The sequence below is a fragment of the Vulpes vulpes genome, chromosome 3, assembly GCF_048418805.1.
Source record: "Vulpes vulpes isolate BD-2025 chromosome 3, VulVul3, whole genome shotgun sequence".
In the NCBI taxonomy this organism is placed as follows: domain Eukaryota; kingdom Metazoa; phylum Chordata; class Mammalia; order Carnivora; family Canidae; genus Vulpes; species Vulpes vulpes.
In genome coordinates, this window is record NC_132782.1 from 95,858,775 (window position 1) to 95,878,765 (window position 19,991).

Genomic DNA, 19,991 nt, shown 5'->3' on the forward strand with positions numbered 1-19,991 from the left:
TCAAGTAGGCTTTGACCTTCTGTTGGAGTATTCTGGAAAGTTTCAACAACTGAAACGTAAACATGGATATTAGGAGATGAAAACCCATGCTAGCAACTCCTCAAGCTTCCCAGCTGCTGCACCGCCCCCCAGCTAGCATGCTGCTTTGCCTTCTTTCTAGTTCCCGAGGTGAGGCACTCTTCCAAAGCAGGCCTTTGGCACACTTGCCCAGCTGGCGATGTCACGTAGTTGACAGAGCATGGACCTCGGAGTCTGACATGCTCAGGTTTGAAAACTGGCTCTCCCTGTCACTAGCTGTGTGACCTCAGGAAATGACTTAACCTCTCTGTGCCTCAATAACCTCATTTGTAAAACAAGATGCCTTGCAGAACCATCATAAGGAGTCAGGGACAGGACAAATATTTATGCATATGTGTGTGTGTGTACCGATAATATCTGCCGTATAATGGATTCCTACTTAGAAAATGAGGAGTACTTAGTCATTAGTGATTATCATTTCCCTCCAGGGAAAAGCCATGGGAATAAGTAAAGAAGAAATATTCAACTGTTTGTTTCTCTAATACCTGCTTTGATTGGTTAAGCGAACAAGACCACGAAGGCAGATCAAGAATCAGTGTTGAAATCCCCTCCGGGATAAATACATGTATTATAGACGTAAACTTTGTGGCAGATAAGCATCTATGATGTCACTCAACCAACTCCAGTAAGGAGCATTCATGGCCTCATTTAATTAACCATTAGAACATTCTTCTTTATCTTGAGCCCAAACTCTACCTCACAGTGGCCTCCACGCCTGGTCCAGGCCTGAGGATTTAATCACAGGTGTACAAGGAACATGGAGGGGTGCAGACAGGACCCTCGCTCTGACATTTATCATCTCGAAGGCATGAAGCAAGTCATGCAGACATTCTGGGAGGTTCCACCCGTATCTGTAAAAGAGGTCTCTTCTCAAGAGTAAGGGGTGTTCCCTAACCCACGAAATCCTGCTCCCTCTCCAATCGTCATTGAGGGGTCTCTGCATGTAATACCTAGCAGAGAGTCTGACACAGTAAGCACCCCACTGAGACCTGGTGAAAACATCAATGAGCCAATAAATAGCAACCGGTGGAAGGATCAAACGAGCTCAATACCTGGCATGTGGCCAGTGGCCAGTAAGTGGTGGCAATTACTTTTACCATGTGCTAATGCCCAGATGTATACCTTTTATGATCTCGACGTTTCTTAAATCAGGACATGTCTTAAAAGTGACTTGTACCTTAAATCGAGTGGTGTTTCACCCTGACACCCTCCACCCAAAAAGTAAATATTAAATCAGTGGTGCAGGATACTCAGTGGCATCTTAGAAACAAGGAGAAATGCTTAGAAACAAGGAAATGCTATATTGTAGAATTGCTACAGATGTTCTAAATCTGCAATAAAAAGACCTGTGATGGGTAGAAGCTCAGGAAATGAGGGCTGTATCCCCATATATTTGCCAAAGAGAAATAATCACATCGACCTCACAGGACTGCAATGAGAATTAAGCTACAAAATGAGTCACAGAGATGAAGAGCCACAGCATAGGCAACACAATAATATTGTAATAACTTTCTATGGGGACAGATGGTCATGACACTTATTGTGATGAGCACAGAGCGATGCATAGAATTGTCGCATCAAAGTTGTGCACGTAAAAAATATACAATATTGTATGCCAATTATTCTTTAATAATTAAAAAAATAAACAAACCAGAGAGCTAATAATAATGAAGTTTTATTGGAACACACCACGCTTTCATTTCCTTATGGTCCAGCACTGTTTTTATGCTACACAGTGCAGTTGAATAGCTGTAACGGGGACCACCCGGGGTGCAACGCTGAAAATATTCACTACTTGGCCTTTTACAGAAAGGTTGTTGTTTTTTTTCTTTCCTTTGACAGAAAGTTTAGCAGTCCTTGTGATAAAGTCTGAGGAAGGATGGGGCCCGGGGCTCTGTCTCCATAGGAAAAAGCCCACTGTCACTGGAGGAAAAAGCCACATAAGTCACGGATGCAGATGCCCTCGGGGACACAGCCAGGCTGCAGTCCTGCCAGGAAGCACGGCAGACAGCCATCCAGCACCAACCCACAAGTCAGCAGCTCTCAGAGATGGTTACTGAGTTTTACAGGCATTGCTCCCTCCTGAATGCAGCATTGGATTGTGAAAGACCACAACCACATGGGGTTTGGACATGGCAGGTCCCTCAGAACTGCTAAGATCAGAGATCTACTTATTCCTACCCTCTGCTACCCTAGCAACAAATGCTCTTAGAACGGTTAGCCACTGACTCTTCGCCCCTTAAGACACTTACTTAAGTTTCTGTCTTTTCCTTTTTTTTTGCCTCCTTTGACTGCTGAGATTCACTAAGAACAGGATGTTCTAACATCATCTCCATTGCCACACTTGGGAGAATGAGCCCTAAAAGCAGGTGTAAGTGGGTGTGACTTGGTCTGTGGGTCAAGTGCGTGAATCTGGACACCTGCATTTTGTCCACCGAGTGACCTTTCCCTCACCTGTGTGGGGGGATGAGGATGGTTGCTGGGAGAAGTTATTTTCATAGCTCTACCTTACCTGGCTCTGACTGAATCCCAGTCTAACACCAATTTAGCAAGCTGTTTCCTCTGTTTTTGGATGTTGGGGATCTCCAGCTAGAAAACACAAACCACACATGAAATAGGATGAGCTTTGGGTTTTAAACTTAACATTTGAAAGGGCATAATTACTTTTTTTTTTTCCCTCTCAGGCATAAGATTTTGTACCCACCATTTATTCCCCTTCTTTCTAAAAAGAAGCATATGTCAAAGCCGCTGATTACTGTTAAAACTGTAGACACAAGCAAACCATTCATCATGCGTCCCCCACCAATCGTGGCTCTCCTGTGTGGCCCGGTGAAAGAACTCACCTCTGCTATGTTGCACAGAGGATCCACAATCTCTTTCTCAATGAAGGATTCATGCTGAGTAAGTTCGAGAGCCAGCTGATTCTCAGCATCCCCACATGTCTCCAGCATCTTCCTTTAAAAACACAAGACACCCCCACAACAAGCGTATGCTCAGTAAGTCAGGTAGGTCAGTACCGTATCGGGCCAGTGCTGCTCACTACAGGATGGGAACACATTACGATGCCACACAGTAGAACCTTAAAAACATTAGAAGTTTGGGGTGTCACCCAAAATGTGAGTCCACAGATCTGTGCTTTATTTTTACTTTTTAAAAGATTTTATTTATTTATTCATGAGTGACACTCTCATGAGAGAGAGAAGCGGAGACACAGGCACAGGGGGAAGCGGGCTCCCCCTGGGGAGGACTCAATCCCAGGACCCCAGTCTCACTCCATGAGCCAAAGGCAGATGCTCAACCACTGGGCCACCCAGGCATACCCAGATCTGTGCTTTAAAATCAAAACGACTGTTCATGGGCATTATCAAATGTGTCTTATGCATCCGTTAAACTGATAACTATATTGCTGGGTTAATGTTTCATCTGTTGCTATAAAACATTAAATTTATTAAATCTTTAAAAAATGAATAAATAAAATGAAAAGGACTATCGTGGGTATACTTTGTGTGTTATGTGTAAGGCAGGTATGTGAACGTGAGGTGATAACTCTAGGATTAGGTTCTCAAGGCACGTGTCCTGCAAAGCGTGTTGAAATTCTTTAGAATCCTACCAAAAGTTCATTCTATGCTGTTTTGTGTCTGTGAGTGAGGCCAGCCTAGGCAGTGTTTTCTCCAGAGTTACTGCGAGTGCTGGTTTTCCACTGGGTAGAAGAGACCATGGGCTAACAATCATGTTTCCTTTTGCTTCCCTGTAAGCATATAGCTGATGTCACAAGGAGGACGGGTGCCAGTGAGGCGACTGCTCTCATCCTGACACTCCCTCTCTCATCTTACCTCCCTCCTTGCTCTCCCCTTCAAGATCTCCATGGGGTTCTACTGAAAGAGTAACGTGTGTGGCGCGGGCATGAGACGGCCTTGGTGCTGTCATTAAGAACATGATCTCTGGTGCCAAGCTGCCTGAGTTGGGATACAGGCTTGGCCGTTCACCAGCTGCGTGGTCTGGGGCAGTGGACTTACTCTCTCTGTCTGTCAATTTCCTCAGTGGTAGAATGGCAGTGGCAATACAGGCTCCCTCCTAGGTTGTCTGGAGGACTCAGTGAGTGACTACTTGGAAAGCACGTGGAACAGTGCTAGTGCAGAGCAAGCACTCTTGAAGCAGCTGTGCTGACGACGACAGTATGAAGGAGAAAAACTGGGACACAACCAACCTGGAGGGAACAGGGGCGCTGGCATGGACACGTGCGCCACGCTCCTGCCCCCCATCCAGGGCCATTGTCCCCAATATGAGAGCATGGAGAGGACGGAGAAAGGGTAAAGAGTGAGGGGAAACCATCATCCTTCAAAGAACACGGGAAGAGTTGTAGGCCATGGAGCAGGACAGGCCCCAGGAAATGTGAAGTCAAAGTCCATGCATGGCAGCCGGAAAGCAAAGCCCACTGTACAGCTGGAGAGAGCAGAGGGGATAAAAGGACACCAGCTTCACACAGATGCAAGTAGAAGGACAGTCAACCTTCCCTCTTAACTGAAACATTTTCATTATTAGATTTTGAAAAATTATTATTATTATTTTTTTTTAGATTTTGAAAAATTATTAAAGAACACATGCTTCCTGCAAAAATAAAAAAATCCAAATAATTCAGATATAACACCATTTTGAGATAACCACGATTGATATTATGGTGACCACCCTTAAAGGAAGGGACTCTTTTATTATTAAGATTTATTATTATTTATTTGAGAGAGAGAGAGAGAGCGAGAGCACAAGCAGGGGAGGAGCAGAGGGAGAAGCAGACTCCCTGCTGAGCAGGGATCCTGATGCAGGGCTCAATCCCAGGACCCCGGGATTATGACCTGAGCCGAAGGCAGATGCCTGAACGACTGAGCCACCCAGGCGCCAGTCAGAGTTTGTAAACCTGAGTCAACAGCTGGAACACGGAAAGGACTTATTATTCTTTATACCCAAATTCAGAGGTATAAATATGGACCCTACCAATTACTTTTGCTAGCAGCACCCCTCCCTTTTTTTTTTTAAAGGATTTTAATTATTTATTCATGAGACACACAGAGAGGCAGAGACACAGGCAGAGGGAAAAACAGGCTCCCTGTGGAGAGCCCGATGTGAGACTCGATCCCAGGACCCGGGACCACACCCTGAGCCAAAGGCAGATGCTCAACCACTGAGCCACCCAGGCGTACTACTAGCAGCCCTTTCAACCAACTCCATCTTTGTTCCTATTCAATGGAAGATTTTCTACCATCCCAGTGGCCGTGTCCCACTTTTTCCCCACAGAGACTGCGTCGTTCCCCCGGTGGATGCTCCACGCCATCATGCTCACGGTCCCTCTATCACACAGATGGCTGTCACACACACCACCCACCTACACACTCCCACTGACTCACAGGGCACTGCGCTCTCTGCCTGAAAGCAGCCAACACTTACCCCAGCAGAGAGTCTTCCAGTTGAGTCGATGCTTCTTGCATGATCTGAGCAAGAGCGGTCAGAGGGAGTTTTTTCTGGAAAGCAGAAAAAGACATTGTGTTGGTTTCACTATTATTGACACCCATTCTCAATGACCTGCTTTAGGTCACCCTTCAGTGATTTCTCCTCCAGGCAAACCGTACAGATAAGAGACAGCCTGTCTCGGTTCAGGTTCTGGTCTCAAAGGTAGAAGTTATGGGACTTTGCCTCTGCGCCCATGTCCTCAAGCATAGATGATCCAGAGACATGATAACAGTGCGAGTGTCCTACGGCTGTCTGTCTATGGAGATATTCCAAGCACGTGGTAAAATAATTCAGTAAATGCCAGCTGCTAGTATTATTGTTGTGGTTGCTGTTACCGTTTTTAAAGATTTTATTTGTTTGAGGAAGAGAGAAAGTGATAGAACACAAATGGGGGATGGGGAGAGGGAGAGGGAAAAGCAGACTCCACCCTGAGTCCAACCTGAGGCTTGATCTCATGACCCCAGACACCATGACACTGAGATCATGACCTGAACCAAAACCAAGAGCGGAGGCTGCATGGGTGGCTCAGTCGGTTAAGCGTCCAACTCTTGCTTTCGCCTCAGGTCATGATCTCACCGCTGTGGGATCAAGCGCCATGTCCGTCTCTGCTCAGCGTGGAATCTGCTTCAGATTCTCTCTCATCCCTCTCCTCACACTCTTTTAGGTTTTAGTCATTTATTTGAGAGAGAGAGAAAGCACAAGCAGGGGAGCGGAGGGAGAGAGAGAAACAGGTTCCCCGCTGAGCCAAAGACACTTCACTGATTGGGCCACTCAGGTACCCCATAAATAAATAAAATCTTATTAAAAAAAAAAAAGGAAAAAAAACCCCAAGTGTTGTCCCTTAACGACTTTGCCACCCAGGCACCCCACAGCCCCTAGAATACTTACTCATAAACTGGCTCTTAATTTGGCTGTAATCATAACTATACAGCTCTAAGTAAGTATCTAAAAGTATCTGGCTAAATATCGGAAAAGGTTTTCTTCCAGGATTTAAGCACAAAGCCATGCATTTTCCTCTCACACATCTGTTTTCCAGCTGGAAATGACCATAAGGGTCATCGGATTAATGCTCTAATTGTCCAGTCAGGGAACCTGATGCCTGGGGGAGGTCAGGTGGATTGGCCGGGGACCCCGGTGAGGGGCAACAGAGCCAGACCTCCACGCCCATGGCCTGCGCCCCAGTTCAGCTCCTCTCCACCACTGGTTGAGGGCTCATCTCAGAATATGGCTATCAGGGGCCTGGGAAGTCCCTGGAAAGTGGGTTGTGGATACCACAGGATCTGCTAACAGATCCATGTGATTCTGCTTCCTCACTAGAAAGGGCCCTCACGGCAAGAACACAGGGTCTGTCTTGGTGTGCCACTGTCGAACCTTGACCTTTACGGGCCACCTGCCTTTCCCACTATCAATGGGCTCCATGCGACGCACGCCGCATTTGCTTGCATTGTAGAGAATATCTCTGGAAGGGTATACAAGAAACGACTAGTGCTGCTCATTCTGGAGAGGACAGCACGGTGCCTGGGGAACAGGACCGGGCAAGACCTTGCTTTATGTTCTTCTGTCTATTCTGGGTTTTGACCATGTAAATATGCAGCCTATCCAAATACAGTATATTGGAACGTAAAGATAAATAACAACTCTATTTACCCATCTCTCATTTTCTCAAGTTGTTTTCAACTAAGTCAATAGCAAGCATTACCTGCCCCACAAGGAGACATTTCCAGCTTCTGCACTTCCACACCAGGAAGACAGGAGAGGATGGGCAGGGGGCCTAGATCACAGTGAGGGTAATTCATACATTTTAGGAATGCTGTCTGACTTTCTTTTTTTTTTTATAAGGTTTATTTTACTTTAGAGAAAGAGTGAGTGTGTGACCAGGGGTGTGGAGGGGCAGCGGGAGAGGGAGAGAGAGTCCCAAGCAGATTGTGCTGAGCACAGAGCCCATCCTGGGACCTGATCTCATGACCTTGAGACCATGACCTGAGCAAAAGCCAAGAGTCAGACACAACCAACTGTGCTGCCCAGGAGCTCCAATAATGCCGCCTTCCTAAGGGAATTTAAGTCTGGGATAAATGCAATCATCAGGAGAAATATACTTTGTGCAACTCTGGAGCTCTGGACAGAAAAAAAAATCATAAAAAGAGGATTCTACTTTGACAAGTATCATTCAAGCTCCCAGCTGTAAACAGCCTTGTGGTTTCCAGGCCCTGAACCCAAAGCCACAACAATCCTGTTTCCTGTCGTACATAAATCGGGACATTCTGCTGATTTAACCCTGCGCTCCTGGATGAAGATGCTACCTACCACTGCCATACTCCTCCACGAACACAGCTGAGCACTTCCTACGCATGGACAGGCTTTTTTTTTTTTTTTTTCTTTTTTATCATCAGAGATTCATTTAAAAAGTTCTGAAGTCATAATTTATAAAATGCATGCCAACTGCACAAAAAGCAGCCACTCCACATCTCATATGACTCACAGCATCAGCTCCACCATGGTCCCCTATTGGACTGAGAAGACCACCCCCTGCGCTTTGTGCCTCTCCACATGCAGAGGGGCCTCTCGTGGGGCCTTTGCGGGGCTCTTCCTATGTGTTCTAGAGCCCTGGAGACTGCTGCCATTTCTCTGCACTGTAGGACCCCCGTGGTTATCTTTTCTCCTTTCCGTGGTGATTGCTTCTCCCACGTGCACAGGGGAGACAGCTTCGGAGCCCTGCCTTGGCACTTCTGTTTGAGGTTGGAAAAGGAAGCCTAAGGCACTAGGTTTTCAAAATAAGGCCAGGCACCTTTGTCCTTGCTCCCGAAAATATGCCCATCACCTGCCACTCACTGCCCGTTTTTTTTTTTTTTTTTACTGCCTGCCTTTAATAGCTGGGACACCACCTCCTCTGGGAAGCCTCCCCTGACTACATCTTTCCTCCTGTGATGCCCATTCTCAGTCCTCCCCTAAAACCCTGTGCATGCTGTGTTTAGCATGGCATTTTCTGATGGTCCATTTGTGTGTCTCTCCCCACCAGGCTGTGAGCACCTTTGAGGTGGAGACTACAGCTTCTTCATTTTATATCTCCAGCACCTGGAGTAGCACCACAGTAGGTGTTTGGTAAGTACTTGTTTGTTTGGTTTTTTATGAGTATATGGGACACCCAAATGGCGTCTTAAAGCACTGAGGGGGAATGACGAGACATGATGTGAAGGGTAAGGGCACGTGGCATCAATGAGAGGAAGCAGGAGACACTGGGAACACTGGGGAGACAGGATCAGATCGTGAAGGGCTGGGCATGCTGCACAGCCTGGACTCGGGTCTCCACAATGGGAAATGGCCAGCATCCCTCGAAGGAGGCACCACTGGCAGTACAGGCCACTTGCAAAGTAGGACTGTCATTCAGGCACCACAGGACATTTGGCATCTCAGTCCCCACCCTCTGAGTGCCAGTTAGTGTCCCCAGTCCCTAGAGTAACCCAAAATGTCTCTACGTATTTCCAGATATCCCCAGGAGTACGCTTCTGGTCCCTGCTGAGAACCAATAAGCTAAGTTTCTTTCTTTCTTTTTTTTTTTCCAGGCAGGAGGATGACAGCATCAATTTGTATTTTAGAAAAAACCATTCTGATGATCCAGGTGGAGACAGGCTGGAAGAGAAGGCAACTAGAGGCAGGAAGCAAAGCTCAGGAGGTGACCACACCATCCGGGTGAGAAGTAATCAGGTTTTGTTTTGTTTTTTAAAGATTTTATTCATTTATTCAAGAGTGAGAGTGAGAGAAAGAGAATGGGGGGGCAGGGACACACAGGCAGAGGGAGAAGCAGGCTCCACACAAGGAGCCCGACAAGGATCACACCCTGGGCCGAAGACAGGTGCCAAACCGCTGAACCACCCAGGGATCCCCGAGGTAATCAGGTCTTGTTTAACGCAAAAGTGGCAGAGATGGCACAGAGGTGAGGAATTCAAAAAATATTCACAATCACAGGGCTTGCTAATCAAGAAGCTATGGGAGGGTGAGGATAAAATGGAATGTCAGGAAACCCTAGTTTCTACCTTGCATAACACGGTGGGTGGGACTCAAGAGTCAGCACAGAAGGAAGAACTGGTTGTGCGTGCTAAAATAGACAGTAAGGGAAGGAAGTTTTGTTGCTTGGTTGAAATGCCGTAGAAGTCCTTGGCATAAACACATCAGCTAGAAGCCATGAGAACAGAGGAGGTGGCCCAAGGAATGTGACTGGGGGAATAAGGAGGAGGACAGAGCCTTACGACACCATGTTAAAAGGGTAAGTAGAGCAGAAGCCATGATAAGAGCATGAGAGGGGCCATGGGGACAGAACCAGTGGATTGGGTCTGGTTCTGCCAAACAGGACTTGCCACGAGCATTCCTGGAATCGTGGGTGCGTGCAAAGTCCCACTCTTCAGTGCATACCTACTGCAGCAAGCTCGGTATTGCACAAGGGAGGAATAACCCTGCTGGCAAGAGACAGCCCATAAATGTCTGTAGGAAATGTAAAAGAGGGTGACACTGATCAGCTGCATCCCTGCTCTTCCTTTTCAGACATCCGGTGGCAAATCATAGCTTTCCGGTATGACCCTGAAACTCTCACCTTAATGGTATATGGGCTTCCAGGGGTTAGCATATGCTCCTAAGCTAGGAACTTGTAAACGCAAGGACAGAACTGCCAAATGAGCGTGGCTGCTGGGCTCTACGGGTGGCACACGAGGACCCGGATGCTTTGAACTAACGTACACATTCAATGGTTCTCCTGGAGACCATCCCTCTTCCTCTCTACAACGGCATCCTGATTTCTCCTAAGGATCCACCCTGGTCTCAATAAAAGCCTGTGAGCTGGAGGTAGCTCTGCAGCCCACTCTCTAGGGACAGGTCCTGATTAGCTCAAGCCAATGCACATCCCATCTCCTCACCGACCTCACCCCTGCCCACAATAACCAAGGTGGAATGGGAATGTTCTGGAATGGGGACTGTGGCTCAACACAGATCAACCAAAGAGAAGGCAAAGTCTACCTTCCAAGGACTGGGAAAAAGAAGGTTTCCCACTCTGTTAAGAAAACTACTGGAAGGTAGACTTCCTACTCCTGCCGGACATGCACAAGGAAGCAAGTAGCCCATGGAAGCCATTGGTAGCCAACCCACGACCATGACAGGTGCCCTTTTGGGGATAAACCAGACCCTGAAGAAGGCAGGAGGGGCAAAAGGGAAGAAAGCAGGGCTCTGGTTACACCACCACAATGCTAGCCCAAGCCTCACCTCACATCCATCTCAGCTTCTGGAACCTTCCAGTCAGTAAGCCAATAAATTAGGTCCTTTTGCTAAGTCAATTAAAGATATTCTTTCAGCTTTTTGCCACCAAAGCATTCCAAACAGATGTCTCCATTGTCTTATCAATGACAAATGGCTCACTGAGTCTTAGAAAGCACCTGGAGTAAGTTCAGGGTGAGCAGGGCTTTCGGGTCAGCAAGGTCTTAAGCACAAAAGAATGTTCTGGTCAGGCGGGTGTCATGAAAGTAAATGGCAATATTAGGTACAAATCTGCAGGCAACTCTGCTGATGCTGCTTCAGAAAAACCAAAAGGTTGAAGGGTGCAAAGCCTCACAGGGACACAAGTGTCCCGGCCCCGAGTCACATCTGATACTCACGTATCTCCTCTCGGCATCGCTGCCATGCTGGCCCTGGAAGCATGCCGTCAGACGCTTGTGGGAAAGGTGGCACACTGACCGAACCGTGTCGAGGCGACGCTCGATCTGAGAAAACAGAGACAAACGAGCCATTCGCAGGGCTGAAGAACACACACCCCTCTTTCTACATGGTGCTGCCACAAAGGCAGAAACAGCATCCTGTGCTCTAATTTTTTTTTTTTTTTTTTTTTTTAGCTCTGGGGTATACATGGGAATGGTCCCATTCACTTATACCAGGGTTTCTCATTACTGACACTTGGGACCCGGTAATTCTGGGGGTGGGGGGCTCTGCTGTGCATGATGGTATGTTCAGCTTCATCTCTGGCCTCTCCCCACCCCATTCCCTGAGCTGTGACAATCGATGCTTGTCACCACGCGTTATTGAACATCCCCCCAGAGGGCGAAATAGCCCCTGGCTGAGAGCCGCTGACCTCCCTTACACCGAGAGATTTAGATCTCTCAAGGGCTAAGTCCATGAGCAGGGAGGCCGTGGAGTCCGGGCTAAACCTGCTATCAGAGTGGTGGCGGCCGAGCCTGCAGAAGTGCAAAGGAACACCTTAGGCCCAATCCCATCGCCAAGTGGGAAAAAGCCACAGGGACATTCAGAAGCTACCTCCTGCAGACAGCAACACAGCCTTCCACACACAGGACATCAGCCCATCGGAACATCAAAATCTATGTCCCACGATTTCCACTCAGGGTCAGTGTCTTCAAAATCATGCCTTACTGGGTTTAGGGTGGGCGTGCAGCTTTGTTTTTGTTTGGTTTTAAATAAACCTCCAAGGCTGAACGGACAGCCAGCAGCAAAGAACACTGACTTAGGGGACCCAAGCATCACGATTTAGCTTCCCAAAATATTATTGCTGGGATATGGCTGTTTATGGCAAAGAGAACTGCTTTGCAAGGGAAGGAATGCCAAAAATGTGTATTCTGATGACTCATTAAGATTGAGTGCAGGCCCTTAGGGATGCTTTCTATTTTAAAGAAAAATCAACAAATTCAAAGCAGAATGCATTTTTATCCCTGCAACGTTGTACCCGATGCCGTGGTTCTGTGTTTCTTTCTTGAGAGCCCTGAAGGTCCCAACATCTTCTCTGCGGAGCCTAGGCCCGACCACCAGGACCCTGACCTGACAGCCATGTTTGTACATAGAAGGAGGAAATGCCACATCACCTCCCCCTAGTCTTCTATAACGACCAGATTTTTAAAACACTGGAAAACTAATATACACTTTATTTGCCATGAAAACAGGCTAAACCCAAACCCGAAACAGACAAACAACAAAAACCCCCAAACTCCATTTCACTTTGATTCTGATTTCTACTAGAAAACTGTAAAGTCCACAGGGACAGGGGTCTTGATCTGTTTTGTTCACTGATTTATCCCAATGGAAAGTGTTCATTTAATATCTGTTGAAGGACAAGTAGGAGGGGCCCCTGGGTGGCTCAGTGGTTGAGCACCTGCCTTCGGCCCAGGGCATGATCCTGGAGTCCAGGATTGAATCCAACATCGGGCTCCCTGCAGGGAGCCTGCTTCTCCCTCTGCCTGTGTCTCTGCCTCTCTCTCTCTCTCTTTCTCTGTGTCTCGCATGAATAACTAAATAAAATCTTTAAGAAGAAAGAAAGAAAGAAAGAAAGAAAGAAAGAAAGAAAGAAAGAAAGAAAGAAAGAAAGGTAGGTATCAAGTCCCTGTGCAAGGTGTTAGAAAAACAACAGTAAATAGGTTATGGTTCTCGCCCTCCTGGGATTCACAGCCTCCCAGGGAAACTCCACGGAAACAAAAGGAACTCATGAGTGAAAAACAAGAGGCAAAATAGAAGCCTCTTGAAATGCTCTTACAGAGATCCAAGAGGTTGGAAAAACTGTACAAATTAAGGAAAGTTTCATACCAGAAACAAACAAACAAAAAATCTCTGTGGTTTGGGATCCCTCCCCAGTACTCTCCTGTTTAACCCATTAATTCCTGCCAATAACCCTATGGGGTGGATACAACCATATTCCCATTTTAGAGAAGTGGAAACTGAGGCTCAGGGAGGTTCAGTAAATCCCTGAGGCCACAGAGCAAGTCAAGGGCAGAGCTGGGTAGGGAGGCATCAGACTGCACACCTTTACCCACTGCTGTCTTTCGTCATAGTCAAAGAAGGGGGAAAACATCTGTGGCAGTGATGGCAGACACGGAGTAGGTGTCTGGGTCATGAAAGAAGGCGTTCCTAGAAACTGGCACACTGCTGGGGCCCCAGTGGATGTTTGGGCAGAGGGACAAGCGCAGACAGTCGCCGCCTGCCTTCCATGGGAACCCTGCCACCCTTGAACCGGCTGCAAGGCCCTCTGGCCTCATCTTGGGGCTTCAAGGGTTCAATGAGATCCTGGATATCCCTGGTGTGGGGGGCAGGAGGGAGAACACAGACATGAAAACCCAGTCCAGTTAAAGGTCAACTAGACCAAATGATATCTTTGGAAGTCTGAAAATGAAGTTGAGATACATGGTAAAAGTCAATGTGGAAATATTCTTAACAATATCACTGTCGAATAACTCTTAAGAGACACCTGGGTGGCTCAGTGGTTGAGTGTCTGCTTTCAGCTCAGGGCGTGATCCTGGAGTCCCTGGATCAAGTCCTGCATCGGGCTCCCTGCATGGAGCCTGCTTCGCCCTCTGCCTGTGTCTCTGCCCCTCTCTGTGTATTTCTCATGAATAAATAAATAAACACATTAAAATACATAAATAGGCTTAAAAAACAACCCAAACCCTTCTAATTCTTAATAAAAACCTCTGGTCCAAAAAAAGAAAAAAAAAAAGCACTCCTAAGATATTGTGCCTGCGGATGGCTGTCATAATTGAGAGATGTTCTGACACGGGGTGGTGCCAGCAACATTCTTCTAACCTACATCAGCTCCTTGTCTCTGTAGGGAGAGCCAGAGAGACACCTGGGAGCAGATCTTTGGTCTTCTGGGGCTAAGTGCACACACCTGCTGTGGGTCATGGACACGAGCGGCAAAGACACAAGCGAGGAGGCTAAAGAGAAACCTCCTACAGAAGGGCTTCTGTCCTTCCCAGCATGCTCTGGGGTGGGTGGCATCAAGGGGGTTGAGGCTGAGTGAAGAGATGGAGAGAAAGGGTCCCCGGCCTTCTGGAACAAGCTTCCGGCACGCAAGTTAGAGAAGCCTGTCGATCGACGAAGTGCAGTGGCCCTGACTCAGGTCCCACAGGAAACAGCCATCCCCACAGAGAGGAAGACAAGTCCAGGCTGATGACAGGCCACCTCAGGGCCTCGGAGCAGTTCTGCAAGGTCTGGTCACCGTCACGAAGACTCTAAGTCCCTGGGGACCCAACTCAGCCCAGAACTGGACAGAACAAAAGCGTGACATGGAAGGAGAAGTCGAAACTCTAGGTCGGAGCCAGTGGGGCCCTCTGCCGCAGCTGGCGGGGCCTGTCCCATCAAGGACACTATCCCAGCAGCGAGCGACTGTCCCTCGACCTGCCCGGGACCCAGGACCTGGCCCCAGCGCCAGCGCATGGCCAGGCCGGCCAGACCCCTCCCCCACCCCACCCCAACACCTGGCGTTTGAAAGCAGGACGAGCCCGAGCCCCGTCTGAACTTCATAACATGACACCGAGGTTTCAGATCCCCTTTTTATCACCGAGCAACCCAACTGCTTTTCTTTCCTGCTCGGAACCACCACGCTGATCAAGTTCCTGCTCTTTCAGATCGTACACACATACAGAAACCCACTTCAGTTCTCCCGAAGGAAGTCTGGTTTCTTATCCTCTTTCCACAAAGCACTTTAAAAAGATTTTTATTTCGTTACCTGTAACAGATCTTCACTGAGGACTTCAGTTTTCTCGGCTCTGTGGGGGAGAAGGGGGGAATCAGAAGTTCAGAGTTAGAAATCCAGAAATGCGAAGCAATCCATGAAATTTACTAATTCTCATCCTGGGCAGAAATGAATGATAATGTAGGGGGAAAATTCCACCAATTTTTACATCAGAGGGCTGCCTAAGCAAAACCAAAATAAAGTACAAAGGTTTGCAGAAAATAGCAACCCCGAACAAGAAAAAAAGGATGGAGACCAATACTGCTGTATTGAAACAAGTGTGTTACAAATCCAGGAACTATTCTCCAATACACACTCCAGATAGTAACAACAACTGAGCATTCCCTCTTTCAGATATGTCATCTTTACTTTAAAAAGAAACAAAGTATTTTCACAGCTTTCCTCCACCTATGCCTTCTAACTATCATTAACCTTATCATTAACTAGACCTTTCCAGAAAGACGACCTAGTGCCCAACAGTTAGCAGGGGAGCATATGGAGCTGCTGGGGCCTCTTGCCAGATCACAGTACATTCTTAAGAAGACTTTCTTCTGTAGTCCAAAAGGACGGCGTCGTTGCTGTACATAAACCCAGAATGACTGCAATCCAGATGGCAGGTTGAGACTTCTGGTTAAACAGTGATTAAGGCCAGGCCACCTAAGTGGCTCAGCAGTTGAGCATCTACTTTGGCTCAGGTCGTGATCCTGCGGTCCTGGGATTGAGTCCTGCAGCAGGCTCCCCTGCTTCTACATCTATGTCCCTGTCCCCTCTCTGTGTCTCATGAATAAATAAAATCTTAAAAAAAAAAGTAAGTAAATAAATAAATAGTGATTGAGACCAACTCAATTATCATCCCTACCCAACTCCCACTGAGATGAACAAGGAAACGTTTAAAAGGAAAAGAACAAGTCTGTTTCAGCCCTGAACATTCCAGGAGGTGGGGAAAAGAGTACAGAGCGATACCAACCAGTTACATGAGGTTGGTGGTGCACACCCCCAGCCCACACTTGGACGATGGCATGTCAGGTGAAAGCAGGCACCACCACAAAGGATTCCAATACCAGTCATCACTGCAGCACCCTGGTTAACAGAGATGCTGATGGCAATGGCTTACACACCAGTTTCTACAGGAAACCAGAGCTCTGACCTAACTCAAATACCTCCCAGGGCCACAGGAGCAGAGCCTGGAGATGACTTTCAGAGGCCCAGCTTTCAGAGAAGGCCGACTTTCAACTCTATGAACAAGTTCTGCAAGCAGCAGGCCAAAGGATGCCATCTCAGCCCTTGCTCAGCATACATGGTGCCAGGCATTGCTGACACGCCAAACATAAGTAGTCACGCCAGTTAGGGAAGTGGAGCAGGGCCTCAGCTGCCTAGGAGCTCAAGCAATCGGCCCCAAAAGGAACTCTGACTGTCAGCCTCACGGGGACATACCTGGCATGAGACCACCACAGCTGCACCGTGACCCCTACTTACCAAGAGCCTTGTCCCTCCTCTAACGAAACACTACCACCAGATTGTGCAACTTCTGCCTCATCTTCTCTGGCGAGGGCCCTGTATACCTCACACAGAACTCTGAAATCTCTTCCTTCTAGAAGTGTAAGTATACACAGACAAAAGTCCCGAGGCCAATTAAAATGGTCAAAGTTCTAAATAAGAGATTCAGAGCAAATTAAGTCCCTTTATGAAATAGAAATATTTTTAAACTATCACAGAAGAAGAGGAAAACCTAATTTAAAAAACCCAGTGTAGGGATCCCTGGGTGGCGCAGCGGTTTGGCGCCTGCCTTTGGCCCAGGGCGCGATCCTAGAGACCCGGGATCCAGTCCTACGTCGGGCTCCCGGTGCATGGAGCCTGCTTCTCCCTCTGCCTGTGTCTCTGCCTCTCTCTCTCCCTGTGACTATCATAAATAAATAAAAATTTAAAAAAATAAAAAAAATTAAAAATTAAAAATAAAAAACCCAGCGCAGGGATCCCTGGGTGGCTCAGCGGTTTAGCATCTGCCTTGGCCTGGGGCATGATCCTGGAGTCCCGGGATCGAGTCCCATGTCGGGCTCCCAGCATGAAGCCTGCTTCTCCCTCCTCCTGTGTCTCTTCCTCTCTCTCTCTCTGTCTCTCTCTGTCTATCATAAACAAATAAATAAATAAATCTTTAAAAAAATAGTATAAAATAAATAAAATCCCAGTGTGGGGGTGCCTGGGTGGCTCAATGGGTTAAGTGTCTGCCTTCAGCTCAGGTCATGATCCTGGGTCCTAGAATTGAGCCTCGCACTGGGCTCCTTGCTCAGTGAGGAGCCTGCTTCTCCCTCTCCCTCTGACGCTCCTTCCCACTTGTGTGCTCTCTCTCTCTGTCTCAAATAAATAAATAAATCTTAAAAATGAAATCAAATCCCAATGTGGGCCATTAGCAAGTATGAGAAAGCAATAGCTCGGTGGTACAGCGGAAACAACTGTGTGCATCTTTTCCCAGCAATCTCACACGAGTAATTGGAAATAAAAAATCAAATACAATACAGACAACTGCAAACAATTCAAATCAGGGCTTCTGGTGGGGGGCGAGGGGGAAGGGGGGGTGGGTATGAACACAGCACTGCAATAGCCACAAAGAAAATAAAGCAAATGGGGATGCTTGGGTGGCTCAGTGGTCAACTGTCTGCCTTCAGCTCAGGGTGTGATCCCGGGGTCCTGGGATCAAGTCCCACATCAGGCTCCCTGCAGGAAGCCTGCTTCTCCCTCTGCCAATTCTCTGCCTCTCTCATGAATAAATAAATAGAATCTAAAAAAAAAAAAGAAAGAAAGAAAGACATCAAATGTAAAAACAAATCGAATACTAACTTCAGGAAAAACAAAAAGTCCATCAGAGTCATAGTACACTAGTATGCTTTGCTGCAGATAACTGGTCAGATATACTAATGTAGATATCAAACAGTAATATATCAAAAAATTATAATATAACTTGGAAGGATAAGGGAGCAGAAGCACAGAAGGAAGTCACATAAGAGCACTAAACCTTCATTTATCAGGATGGGAAGCCAATAGGTAATAACTAAAACTAGGTAACTTGAAGGATATCAGTTTACCTATTATCTCTAAGTATAGACATGACTAAATGCCAGAATAAACAGAAATTTGAAAACAGAAATCTGAAAATAGTTGCCTCTATGTTCGGGGAATCTCAACTGGGACAATAGGATAACTAGAAAGAAAACCCACTGGGATAAGTTTTTGCTATTATTTACTTTCTAAACTATGTGTGTGTGTGTGTGTGTGTGTATATGTGTATATATATGTGTATATATATATATACACACATACAAACATATACATATACATACTTTTAAAAATAGTAAGTTAGTTACGTTTTTCTGTGACATGCTTGATATGGTTTCAATTGAAGCATAACTTCATGTGAAGCATAACTCAAACTTAAAACAAGGGGTCCAAATAACAATCTGCACAAAAGTGCAACAGAACATATACCTAAGAGTGTCCAAAACACAAAAAAATCCATATATTTCCTGTCCTTTTATCAAAATAACAACTCTTTACTTTAAACTTAGAGGTCAAAGATTGCAGAAGGGAGGTGGGCAGGGGGTTGGGGTAACTGCGTGGACAGGCACTGAGGAGGGCACTTGATGGGATGAGCACTGGGTGTTATGCTATATGTTGGCAAATCGAACTTCAAGAAAAACAAGAAACAACAACAACAAAATGAAACAATAAATTTAGAGGTACTTTATCTAGAAATCTATCTGGAGATGCAGATATATACACGGAACTAATGATATGAAAATGTTAACATATTCCTTAAAAATAGGTTTATCCTACGTCTCCTGCTTTGTCGACATTCTGTAATACACTGATAAAATTTATTTTATTTTATTATTTTGTTTTAAAAGACTTATTTATTTATTTATTCAGAGAGAGCGAAAGAGAGGCAGGGACACAGGCAGAGAGAGAAGCAGGCTCCATGCAGGGAGCCCGATGTGGGACTCGATCCCGGGTCTCCAGGATCACACCCCGGGCTGCAGGCGGCGCTTAACCGCTGTGCCACCGGGGCTGCCCTATAAAATTTATTTTAGAGAGACATCCAATGTATCTTTTTTTTGTAAAGATTTATTTATTTATGGGATCCCTGGGTGGCGCAGTGGTTTGGCGCCTGCCTTTGGCCCAGGTTGCGATCCTGGAGACCCGGGATCGAATCCCACATCAGGCTCCCGGTGCATGGAGCCTGCTTCTCCCTCTGCCTATGTCTCTGCCTCTCTCTCTCTCTCTCTGTGACTATCATAAAGAAATAAAAATTTTAAAAAAAGATTTATTTATATATTTATTTGAGAGAGAAGGTACCCATCCATGCAGGGCAGAAGCAGAGAGAGGACAGAATCTCAAGCAGATTCCACACTGGGTTCAGGGCTCAATCTCAGGACCCTGAGATCATGATCTGAGCCCAAATCAAGAGTTGGATGCCTAGCCTCCTGAGCCAGCCTGGCTCCCCCACAATCTGACTTTTTATTTATTTTTGTTTTTAAGATTTTATTTACTTATTCATGAGAACACACACAGAGAGAGAGGCAGAGACACAGGCAGAGGGAGAAGCAGGCTCCATGCAGGGAGAGCCTGACGGACTCGATCCTGGGTCTCCAGGATCACGCCCTGGGCTGAAGGCAGAGCTAAACCACTGAGCCACCCGGGCTGCCCCAATCTATCTTCTTAACCAGATTTTTAAGATCTACTGCAATTATTAAAAATTACCTATTAGCGGGAAAGATTACTTCTCCCCCAGCTTTACTGAACTTTAATTGACAAACAACACTGTATATATTTAAAGTGTATAATGTGCTAATCCAGTTTACATATATTGTAAAATGATTAATCAGGTTAATGAACACATTCATCACCTTTCACCGTTCCCTTTTTTGTAACA

At 46.6% G+C, this 19,991-nt stretch overlaps 2 long non-coding RNA genes and 1 pseudogene across 2 annotated transcripts; 2 read left to right on the plus strand and 1 right to left on the minus strand.

The window, feature by feature from the left end:
• LOC112912682 (rho GTPase-activating protein 17-like) overlaps positions 1-19,991 on the minus strand; it is a 69,426-nt pseudogene that overhangs the window by 10,854 nt on the left and 38,581 nt on the right.
• On the plus strand, positions 9-3,564 carry LOC140598087 (uncharacterized). The gene is made up of 2 exons (XR_012000207.1): positions 9-168; positions 1,921-3,564. It is a non-coding gene; the product is annotated as an uncharacterized lncRNA (long non-coding RNA).
• On the plus strand, positions 8,594-10,898 carry LOC140598086 (uncharacterized). The gene is made up of 3 exons (XR_012000206.1): positions 8,594-8,679; positions 9,141-9,267; positions 10,117-10,898. It is a non-coding gene; the product is annotated as an uncharacterized lncRNA (long non-coding RNA).